Source organism: Alligator sinensis, unplaced genomic scaffold (genome assembly GCF_000455745.1).
Source record: "Alligator sinensis unplaced genomic scaffold, ASM45574v1 scaffold838_1, whole genome shotgun sequence".
Classification (NCBI taxonomy): domain Eukaryota; kingdom Metazoa; phylum Chordata; order Crocodylia; family Alligatoridae; genus Alligator; species Alligator sinensis.
The window spans coordinates 309,220-321,131 of NW_005842996.1; the positions used below are offsets into that span (position 1 = coordinate 309,220).

Below are 11,912 nucleotides of genomic sequence, written 5' to 3' on the forward strand. Positions count from 1 at the left end.
CAGATGCCCCCTTCTCTGCCACGTACCAGGCTCTTCCCTTCCCTTGCTCTGAAATGCAGCTGGCTCTGGGGTGGAGCGCGGCAGCCACAACCCCGCAAGCAGGAAGGTAATGACCCCGCGCTGGGGGAGGCTGTAGGGAGGAGAGGAAATTCCAGGCAGCCACGACTTGGCCGTCTCGTCCCTTCCCTCTGTGTTTTGGCGGCTTCGGCCTCAGGCTGTGTGTGGGGACCCCCTTGCCCCGATCCGTTCTCAGCACCTGGGGTCTTTGCCCCTGAGTTATACCCCCATTTCCCTGCTTCCATCGCTGTCCTGGCCCAGGGTCAAGCCCCCCATGGGATGCCCCCCATGGCAGGCCAGACGCCTGGGAGCTCTGCCCTGGCTTTGCTGAAAGGTTTGTGTGGGGCGGGAGCCGGAGGCTTTGGCTTGGGGCTCCAGTTCCTGGCGCGTGGTGAGGGAACAAAGTGGAGCGGGGCGCGTGGCCGGCTCCTGCGGTCGGGGCTCTGGCCTGGAGCCAGGGCTGCGGCAGGCCTGGAGCTGGGGCCCTGGCCAGCTTGGACTTCTCCTGGCCCAGGGGAGACAGAGGCCCTGAGACGGGGAGGGGTGTCCCCCCAAGCCAGGTACGGCCACAAGCAGCCCCATAGCATAGGGGAAAGTGAGGCACAGGATGGCAAAGCCCGAGGTCCTGTGGCCTGGCACTGAACCCAGGTGTCCTGGCTGCACCGGGGCTGGTGTCTTGGATGCCAGGCTGTGCCAGAGCTGGGCGACTTCCTTCTGGCAACTGGTGCTGCATTTCCTGCTCCCATACGGCTCTGTTCCCCCCCCCCGGCCAGCTCTCTTCCAGCCACATCTGCCTGGCACATGGCAGCCAAGATCTCATCAAAGGCAGAGCGGGGTGGAGGGCAGAGGGGGCTGGGCTCCGTATGGGCCCGAGCAGCAGGAGTCACATGGGGCTTCCCTCACCCCTACCTGGGTGGGAGCTGGCAGGTGTTGGGAGCCAGGTCTGAGCCCAGCAACCCCCGTGAGCCTGGAAACCTCCTCCCACCCAGTGCTTGCTAGAAACAGCTTCTGGCTCAGTCCTACCACCCAGCCACACACACTGGACCTCTGCTCCTGTGCTGGCAAAGTGACATGACCAAGGCCCCACAGTGTGGCAGTAGCAGAGGCCAGAGTCCTGGCTCCATGCCAGCATCCCCAGGCTCCACCCTCCTTCTCTGGATCCCAGCCCCGGAGAAGCAGCTGCCGCTGCTGTCCTGATGAACGGGCCAAGCTCGGAGCCACCCCAGCCAGGCCGCAAAGTGTGTGTGGGGGGGTGCTCCCACAGGGGAAACTGAGGCACAGAGCAGGGCAGGGGGTGGTCGTTTATCAGTGGCCCTGAGGGGGCATCCCAGAGCTCTCCCCCAATCCCAGCCACTGCAGAGCGGCTGTGTAGTTGTGGCGGCTCCAGGTCCAATACCTCCGCCCCGCCAACCCGCTCCTTCCTAGGCCTGGGGACCAGAGGCTGCTGTTGCTGCCGGTGCCTGGCACAGTCCCAGCCCCACTGGGAGGGGAGCTGGGGGCACAGCTGGGCAGGGGGCTCAGAGCTGTGGGGGCTTCAGGCCTGAGCCCTGTTCCCCCAGTCCGGTTGGGACCAGGGCTGGCTGTGGCCAGCTCCCAGGGTCCAGCCCCCCCAGTCCAGTTCTGCATGTATCAGGATCAGGACCACCCCATCACCTGCCCTGGACCCAGGGGCTGCAGCCAGGCCAGGCAGTGCTAGGAGCCAGCCGGCCCACCTGTCACCCATGTACCCATCCCAGGCCTGCAGGCATCAGAGCGGGCAGCTGGGAGCTGCTGGTGCTGGAGAGGACGGGACGTGTCCCTGCGTGTGCCCTGCTTTGGGCATGTGGAGGGTTAATTGCTCTGCAGCTAATTCGGGAAAGCCGGGCGGGGTGGAGCTTTATTTGTGTTTACGGCGTTTCCAAAGGGCCCAACCCTGCTCGGCGCCAGGTGCTGGCTAAATGTGTCGGCGGGAGGCAGGTCAGAGGTGACGCTTCCCATGCCGGGGCCCCCAGTGACTCCCACCCAGTGCTGACAGATGGGACTGGGCAGGGAGAGGGCAGCTCTGCTCCAGGTCCTGGCAGGACCCCAGGAGGCAGCGAGATGAGGCCTTGCTTCTGCCACCCATGTGCCAGGTGCCCTTGGTCACATCACTGCCTCTAGGGGAGGGGGAAATAACCCTTCTGCAGGTGCCTCGCACCAGGAGCCGTCTCCAGTCCCTCTGGAAGCCCCCAGCCCCCTGAGCCCTAGCGGCAGCTGGGTAATAGGAGCCTGCAGGGTGGGGAAGGGGCTCCGGGACCTGGTTACCAAATATGGGGGTGGGGACGGGGTCCATTTGACATAGGCCAAAATCCTCAGGGTCAACCCACCAGGAAGGGAGGCTGCTCTGCACTAGCACCACAGGGGGGCACTGGCCTCGAGATCAATGGGGATGGCGGGGGGCTCAACCCCTGCCCTACAGGAGATAGGTATTGCTGGCTCTATGCCACAGCCGGGAAAACTGAGGCACGGGGCCAGCGACGCAGAGCACATCGATACTTCCCAGTGGGGTCGTCAAAGGGGAGTCCTGTGTATGAGCCGCGGTGGAAGCTGTGGCCCCAGTTGAGAGCCCCACGGTCCCCCGGGGAGAAACCGGGCAGGAATCTCCCATCTCCCACGGTCCCTCCAGACTGACGAGGACGTCCCTGTGCAAGAGCTGTCTGGGGCCGGGGGCCCCTCTTCCCGTACAGAAATTCCTGAGTGGGGCCCTCTAAGCCATAGCAGCTTTGGCTGATAACCGGGAAGGGAGTGCCAAGGGCTTTGCCGACCTTCCCAGGAACCTTCCCAGGCTGCCAGCAGCTCGCAGAGGGGACATGAATAGGGGTAGGGGCAGCTGGGCCCACCGAGGACAAGTCTGCAAGGGGGCTGTCCCCAGAGCTGGAGGTCAAATGGAGGCCCGGGCTCCTGGGCTCTGTCCTCTGCTGTGGGAGGCCTGGGTTCTTTTCCTCCCCACCCGAGGGGTCCTAGGAGAGGGCACTAGGCTCTGTAGCCATGTGGGAAGCTGCAGACAAAGGCATCAGCGTAGCTCAAGCTGATCAGCTCTGCCCGATGGTGCCCCCCAAAGTCCCGCTTAGCCCCCAGGGCCGCCAGGCACCAAGCATGGCCAGCCCCTGCAGGGAGCCTGGCACGGTGCGGGGGGCTTTCCTGTCCCCCGGCTTTATGCATGGAGCTGAGAGCAGCCCCAAGGCTGCTCTAGCGTGTGGTGGGGGAAAGGGAGGAGCATAAAAGGGATGGAGTTACCGAGCGTGAGGGCACCTCTGCACCCTTGGGGGAGACTGGGGACCCCCAGCACGGCTGGATCCAAGCCCAGGGGCTCCAAGAGGCCTCAGCAGCCGCCCCGGGAGGCACCAGCAGTTGGTGTAAGGCAGGAAACTGTGTCAGAGGAGGGTGCTGGGGCCAGGACACTTGGGTTCTGCCCCTGCGCTGGAAGGGAGCGGGGGCAGCTGGACCCGGATGCCGGGTTCTTTTCCTGCCCAGCCCAGGATGCAACGGAGCTGTGGGCCTCGTTACTGGTGATTAGCATCAACCTCCCCCTAGCCAGACCCTCATGACCCATTTGCCCCACCCCCCCAACTCCTGCCACCCCAACACCCTCGTCAAGTCGAAGCCACTAATTAACCCAGTGGCTAAAAATATCCTGGAGCAATTAAAAGCATTAGACAAAGGGAGCTCAGTGCGTGTCACCTCCCCGCCTCCCCCTTCCCCAGCACAGGGCTGACTCCCCCATGCCCAGTTTTCTCCATCGCCAGCTGCAAGGGATTCTGGGAAGGTGTGGCTCACCCCGCGGCATGCGGGGGGGGCGGCGCATAGTTGCTTCTGAGGACCCAGCAGACAGAGGCGGCTTCCCCAGGGCCCCGGGACCCTCCACCTCGGCCTCGGGGGTCCCTGGGGCAATGGATCCCAACCCCTCCTGCACCAGCGCTGGGCATGGGGGTGGGGGGTGTTGTCTGCTCCCATGTAGCTTCTGTGGATGCCCCCAGGGGAAGAGGGGTGATGATGTGCCCATTGCATGGATGGGGAAAACTGAGGCAGAGAGTGGTTTGCTGCACACTGCCCTGTGTGAGGCAAGGGGCAGCGCTCTGGAGTCCCAGGTTCAAATCCAACCTGGGTCATGGGCGTACCCATGGTGGAGGAGGGGGGTCGGCATGAGGGCTGGCTAGTGACTGGGATAGGAAGTGGGTAAACTCCCAGCATCCCTTGTCTCGCTCTACCTATGAGATCTGCTGCAGACACTTAGACCTCCCCCACCCATGCTTGGGCCAGGGTTGGGAGGGGAAACTGAGGCACAGCATAAGGGAGACTCCCTCCCCCCCTCTGGTGACCCCACAGCTGGGAACAGACCCATGCACTGCTTTAACCACTAGCCCAGCCTGCATGCAGTGACTGACCCCCCCCCACCCGCCCCATCTCTGCCCGCTTGGGTGGGAGCATCCCAGGGCAGGCAGGGAGCAGGAAAGCGTCCTGGGGCTGCTGCTAGGGCCCGACGTGGGGGCTAATATTAGCACATCAGGCCCCCCCCTGCTTCCTGCCCCGACCAAGCTGGAGGAAGCCAGAGCGGGTGACTCAGGGCGGCCGGGAGAAGGGGATTTCTGTGCTGCGCAGCTTATCGCACTTTGATCCGGGGCCAGGAATGCAGGAGCTGGCGGCTGCTGGGTGCAGCTGGAGTCCTTCACCTCCGGGGGCACAGCCTGGCACGGCCCCCAATCCTGCAGGGACCCTGCTGCCTGGGGGGGTCATTGTGGGGGGCCCCCTTGAAGCATCACGGTGGAAAATGATGTCCCCACTGTCAGCACATGGGCAGCGCCAGGGCCTGGCTCTGGAAGGGGCGGGGGGGGGGGGGTCTGTGCACATGTGCGTGCATCTGTTCATGTGCGTGTGCATGTCTGTGAGCATCTGCGTGTCTGGGTCTCTGTGCGTGCCTGTCTCTGCATGTCTGCGTGTGCCCGTGCATGTGTGTGTCTGTGCCCATATCTATGCATGTCTGCGTGTGCCCGTGTGTGTGTCTGTGCCCGTGTCTGTGCATGTCTGCGTGTGCCCATGCACGCGTGTCTCTGTGCCCATGTCTGTGCATGTCTGCGTGTGTCTGTCCCTGTGCGTGTCTATGTGTGTGTCTGTCTGTGTATGTGTCTCCGTGTCCTTGCATTTCTGCATGTCTCTGTATTGGTGCATATCTGTGTGCGTCTGTGTGTGCTCGGGGGGTAGCAGGTGTGCAAGGGGCTGGGCCTGTTCCCCAGGACTAGGGCACCCCAGCAGTGGGGGCTGGAGCAGAGGAGCTGGCCCTACCCCTGCCTCATCCTCCCATCGAAAGAGCCCCCCCGGCTTTGCCAGCATCGTGACCCCTCCACATGCCTGGCACCATGGACCACAACGGGCAGGCTGCAAAGCCGAGGGGGTCCAAGCATGGGGTGGTGCCGCCAGGCTGGGGATTGCCCGGTTGGGAAGACCCCCAGTGACCAGAGCAGGCTGGAAGTGCCAGAGCATGTGGGGGTGGCTTTGGCAAACCCACTGCATGGTTTATTGCCATTTTGGAGAATTATGGTAGCAGCCCCCCTCTCTTGGTGTGAGGGGCCTCTTTGCACCTAGCATAGAGACCTGGGAGAGCAGGGAAACTGAGGCATGGGGGGAAGAGACAGGCAGGAGAGCCAGGCATCCTGATCCACCCCCACAAGCCCTGTTGCTTTCCTGGCCGCCCCGGACTGGCCGGGGCTGTTTCCTCCAGCTTGGCCGGCCTGTGTTTGTGCAGGGCTGGGAACAGAGCGCGCCTTGTGCTGGAGCCTCCGGCAGCCCCGGGCTCCGGGACGCCTCGGTCTGGGGCCAAAACACACAGGGCTGGGGCTGCAGGGGGAGGAAGGGGCTGGGGCTGGGACCCCTACTCCCCTCCCACCTGCCCCCCGGACTCTGTGTCTGTGCATCTGTGCACATGCGTGTGAGTTCACCACCAGCAAGTGAAATACAGAGATTTTGAGGGGATCGGGGGAAGGCGGAAGCGATTGTGGGGCTGGCAGTCAGGACTCCTGGATCCCATATCCGTCTGGCTGTGTGGCATTTCCATGCCTCTGCCTATGCGCACATCTTCCCCAGCGCAGCTCCAACCCGGTCCCCAGGCCGGGCCCTGGAAGACTCCCAGCCCCTGTGGAGCAGGCTGGGGCCGGGGCATCCCGTGCCAGGTGCCCACAGCCGCACGTTGCAGTGCAGGGCTCGGCCTCTGCCCCGTGGCTCCCGGCTGTCAGTCCTGTCAGGACTCATTTGTGGCTGGGGCAGGACCCCTGCGGGCCCCGGAGGCGTAAACACCGGCTGGCACCGGACTAATTAGTGCTGGGGGTTGCCGGCCGGCTGTGGCCTGGGCCGTCCTTTGGATTCTGCGTTACTTGCTTCTATTATGTACAGCGCCCGGCGCCGTGAGACCTGCACTGCGATCCTGGAGTGCTCCATAGCAGAGGGGACCACCTGGGAAGCCTCTGTGTGCAGCCGGGGAGACAGGCAACACAGTGCCAGATAGGGCAGGGAGCAGACAGCAGAGCAGCAGATCAGGCAGGGAGCAGAGAGCAGAGCAGATTGTGTAGAGGGTGCAGAGCAGGGAGCAGAAAGCAGAGCAGCCGATCAGGCACAGAGCAGAAAACAGAGGTCAGACAGGGAGCCCATGCCAGGGAGCAAAAATCAGAGCAGCAGACTGGGTAGAGGGCGCAGGGCAGGGAGTAGAAAGCAGAGCAGCAAGTTGGAGAGGGAGCACAGGGCTGGGAGCTGAAAGCAGAGCAGCTGATGGAGCAGGGGAAGGGGGTTGGACTGGCCCTCGGGGAGGGTGCAGGGCTAACCTGTGGCTCGCTGCCAAAATGCTGGGCCCTCCTTGCCCTCTGTACAGTCGGGCACTGCCCTGCGATACTCTAGCATCAAGAGCCGCACGTGGTATAATAACTGCGTGGCACGCTGTCACAACAGCATAGAAGTAAAGTAATGGCTTAATATACCACAGAATTGGGGGGTAATCATAGTAATAATATCACTATGTGGGATAATATTTGGACAGAAAATTGTAATGACTGTACAGAGCTATGGTGATCTATAGTCGTTATATCTATAGATATAACAGTAGTTCTCAACCTTTTTAGACCCAAGAGCCCCCTGGATAGACTCCAGCCCCCACTTGGAAAACACCAGCTTAGTTTTCACTTGTTTTTTGATGGCAGGAAAATAATAGTGTGATTCTTCTGTTGCAAAGAGCTCAGAAGCGAGGCAGGATGTTTGAACAACTCTGGATTCCCATTTGCAATCCCTGGGCTTATTTTATGAGTCACGTTTGCACACCTAACAGTGCTAACACCCCTGCAGCACCCCTGAAAGGCTCTCAGGGCACCCCTCATTGCACCAACTGGTATAGAAATAGAGTGATGCAAAGCGTGGCCTTTTAGGTTCAGATCAAGCAAACAGGGAAAAAACATGGCAGACCAGAGTAACAGCATAATACGAATCGTAATAGTTGAATGTATTATAATAATGGTAGAGTAACAGCATCATAGGCCATAGGAATTGGGTGGTAATAGCAGAGAACATGGTAGTCATCATAGGTGATGCGTTGTGGGGGGCATGTGCCGCCCTTGAGATTTGCCAGTCACCACCTGCCCCCCCCCACTTGCCACTGACGTCACCACATGGAGCTGGACTGTTCCCAACGGTGGCAGATGACAGACAAGGAGCAATGGCTCCAGTTGCAGCAAGGGGAATCAAAGTTGGATATTAGGAAAAACTTTCTCATGAGGAGGATAGTAAAACACTGGAACAGGTTACCCAGGGAGGTGGTGAAGTCTCCATCCTGGGAGGTGTTTAAGACCCGGCTGGACAAAGCCTTGGCGGGGTGATGCAGTTGGGGCTGGTCCTGCTTTGAGCAGGGGTTGGACTAGATGTGACTTCCTGAGATCCCTTGCAACCCTCATTTTCTATGATTGTATGATTCTGTACCAGTGTAGTAATTGTGTAGTGACAACACAGTTAATTAACAACAACATAGTAACGTCTTTCTAATGAAGCATCATTTCAAAGAATCACAGAATCATAAAAAATGAGGGTTGGAAGGGACCTCAGGAGGTCACACCTAGTCCAACCCCCTGCTCCAAGCAGGACCAACCTCAACTACATTATCTCAGCCAAGGCGTTGTCTTAATATCCTCCAAGGATGGAGACTCCACACCTCTCTTGAAGCCTGTTCCAGTGCTTCACCGCCTTCTGGGTGAGAAAGTTTTCCCTAATATCCAACCTCAACTTCCCTGTCTGCAGCTGGAGCCCATTGCTCCTTGTCCTGTCATCTGCCACCGCTGAGACCAGCCCAGCTCCAGTGTTGGAGAGTAATAGCATAGCTATGGGCAGATCTAGGATTTTGAAACAGGGGGTGCAGACGGTGTGGTGCATATAACACAACACATATCTTTCTCCGGGTCAAAAAACCCTAGAAGCATTGCTAATATGCTGGGAGCCTCGGGCTATAGTCTGCAGTTTAAGATGGAAGCAATAACAAATGGATCTGCCTGACAAAGGGTGTTTGTGCCCAAAAGCTTGCAAAGAACAATTTTTCCAAATATTTAGCTGCTCAAGTAAAAGATATCACATTTTCCCAAAGAACCTCGCAGGCCTCTTTATTGGAAAGGTCATTAATTTGCTCTATCATACCCCGGGTGTTTAAAAAACCCAGCAACAGAGGCAAAAACAATACATTTTGAGAGCATGTCCAGAGCTTTACTGAAACTTTGTCCCCACGTCTCAGTTCGTGTTTTGAGCTAGAGGTAAAAACCAGTCAGCTGGGCTGCGAAATAAGAGCTCCGTTCCCAGGAGCACCTAACAGGCAGCAGAACTGCAGGAGAGCAGATAGCTTGATGAGCGGAGCATCGAGACAGTTTAAAAAGAGCGAGGGTCGTTAATACATGTCATGAAATGCTGAGAAGGAAGAGCCCAACGAGTCGAGAAGTCGTGACTCCCCAAATAGAAATGCCACTTGTACTGCCGGGTAGTTTGGTTTAAATTTGGGGTGCACGGCATCAATGCACCCCCTGCTCCCCATCCCCCGCCCCGATCCACCCCAGCCTCATACAGCAGAGTAACTGGATAGTAAGAGACCAGCACTGCTGCGTTCAGCTGGATGGCGTCCACAGAGCAATAAGTTATTTCCAAATTTAAAAAAAAACAGCTGAAAAGGAACATCTGGAGTTAGCAAACTTCTAAGCGCCTCGGTGGGGAAAGGCTCAGCTGAGGTTGCTCTTCATCAAGCAGATGCTGGATTTTTCCCACTTTTCTGGAAATCGGGGATTGCAGATTTTTCTTCTAAGGTGGGCAGAAAATGGCCCTGTTGTGCATGTATGTGTGTTTTAGGGGTGGGCAGCGGAGGTGGGGGATAAAAGGAGGAATTTTGAAGTCACTGAAACATGTTGCTGATAAAGACAGAGACATTTTTGTCCCCGGCGCGACCTTCTTTTAACTCTCTGCAGCATTAGAGCTGCCGGACGGTCGGGCTTATTTTGCAAAGGCTCTTTGAAAGGAAAATTCAGAGCGTTTCAAACAGGTCAACCTGGCACGGTCCCAAAATGCCATGTTCTGGCTTGATAGCAACATCCCCCTTATCTGGACAGACGCAGGACTTTTATTCTCCCCCCCCCTTCCCCCCCCCAACACACAACTGAAAGCATCCCCGACCTTCTCTGCTTGGGAGTTTGTGCATCTCATGCTTCCCAGAGAGGAGCCGGGTCCTGCCAGACAGTAATGGGGAACCCCAACCATCCACGTGTCTCATCTTGGGGGTCCCAAGGGATGTTCGGTTATTAGCTTCTGCGGGGGCCGGGCACAGGCAGCGGAATACCAAGGCCACCCAGCAGGTTAGTAGCAGATATGGGTCTCCTTGCTCTAGCGGAGACCCAGGGTGAGGTCCCTGGATGGCATCAGGGGGCAAAAAGGGGTATTTGAGCCCCTGTCTTCCAGCCCCCTGGCGTGGGGGGGAGCCTGGCCTGCTGGGGATGAGAGCCAGGCCTGGGCTGGTGCCAGCAGTTCATGCCAAGCCCCGAGAGCTGCATCTCTGCCATCGGGAGATGGTTGGTTTCAGGTTCCTGCTCCGATCTGGGCTGCCAGGGGCCGGCGGGAAGGGGAGAGCAGAGAGCACCTGGGAAGCCATCGTGCTCCTGGCCTTCCCCCAGCTGCTCATGACCCTGGGGAGAACCGTGGGGCCGGCTGCTGGGCCCGGGATCGCAGCCGTCGCATCTCAAGGGACCTCCAAGAAGGGGGTCTGATCTGGGTGTCACCGGGCTGGGACCACGTTACTTGGCCTGGTTCCATGGGGAGCTCTTTGGAAGATGTCTCTCGCCCTGCATGGGGCCTGCAGCTCCAGCCACAGTCTTGGCTAGCGCCTGCAGGACCCCTGCCGAGTGAATAACCTGCCACGCTCACCCCGTGGGCCAGGGGCTGGTTCCTTGGAGAGGTCAGAGACCCTGGAGGGGGGGTTTCCCAGGCCCTGGAGCAGTGGGGGGCAGGTGGGCTGCAAACACCCCTGCCCACCCTGAGTGGCACTCCAATGCCCTTCTCCTGCCCAATCCACTGCTCTGCTCTCTGCTCCCCGTGCTGTCCACCGCTGTGCTGCCATTCCCCACCCCAGGGGTAACTTTCTCCTGTGCCCGTGAGAAGCAGAGCACTGGGCTGCCGGATACCTGGGTTCATTTCTCCCCCCAGTCTGCCAAGTGATCTCGATCCAGTTCTGTCCCCTGCTGCGTGCTTCGGTTGACCTAGGTGTGAAATGGGGTTAAGAGCACTGACAGCTTGGGGGCGAGGAGCTGCTCTGTGAGACCCAGTGTGAGCGGGGGGATCTGGGCTGAGGGTTAATCAATCGTTTCCAACTGCTCCTCTGTGCACCTGGATTCAAAGGGGCGCTCGTCTATCTGCTGCTGCCCTGGTGGCACTTCACCTGCCCCAGCTGGGCCCTGTGCTGCCCAGTGCAAAGCCTCAGGCTGCCTCTGCTCCCAGTGGGAGCCCGGACGCCTGGGTTGTCTCCCGGTTCCTCCAAGCAGCACCGCGCGAGCTGGGACAAGCCCTGGGCCTGATCTGCTCCATGGGGCTGGGGAGAACCAGGGGCAGGGCTGGGCCGGGGCCTCCTCCAGACCCGGGCAGGTCAGGAAAGGCCGGAGCCAGCACAGCTGGGCCCTGCCGGGAGGGACTATTCATGGGGGGGGACTGTGCGTCTGCCCTGTAGGCTGGGGGTCTTCCCCACAGATTGTGTGTGCTCCCTGTAGCTGGGGGTCAGGGTGTGTTTCCTGCCGATCTGTGTGTGTGTGTGTGTGCGTGAGTGTGTGTATGCGTCTTCCCTGTAGCTTGGTATTGATGTGTGTGTACACAGGTGTGTGCATTCCCTGTAGACTCTGTGCGTGTGTGCATCTCCCCTGTATGGAGACAGTGTGTGCATCTCCCGTGTGTATGTTGTGTGTGTGTACGCTGTAAAGCTGTGTGTTCATGTGTGCATGTGTCTTTCTTTCCTGTACAGAGTGTGTGTGCACGTGTCTTCCCTGTAGATTGGTATTGATGCGGGTGTGCACAGGTGTGTGTGTTCCCTGTAGACTGTGTGTGTGTGTCTGTGCATCTCTCCTGTACAGTGTGTGTGTCTCCGGTATGTTGTGTGTGTGTTCCCTGTAGAGCTGTGTGTGAGTGTGTGCACGTGTGCGCTCTTTGGAGAGAGAAAGTATAGCGAGTGTGTCAGATGGGGTGTGTAAGCTGTGGGTGAGTGTGTGCGTTCCCCTAGCGCGGGGTCTTCTCGGCACAGAGGCGGTGGCGGTGGCGGTGCCGGTGCGGGCCGTGGGAGCCGCCCCCGGGGCGGGGCGGGG

At 59.5% G+C, this 11,912-nt stretch overlaps 1 protein-coding gene across 1 annotated transcript in view; it reads left to right on the plus strand.

The window, feature by feature from the left end:
* The first annotated feature begins 9,799 nt into the window (after nucleotides 1-9,799).
* ADAMTSL4 (ADAMTS like 4) overlaps nucleotides 9,800-11,912 on the plus strand; it is a 27,997-nt gene continuing 25,884 nt past the window's right edge. The window contains exon 1 of the mRNA XM_025193011.1: nucleotides 9,800-9,926. The gene's annotated coding sequence lies outside the window, so the exon portion shown is untranslated. The remainder of the gene's footprint in view (nucleotides 9,927-11,912) is intronic.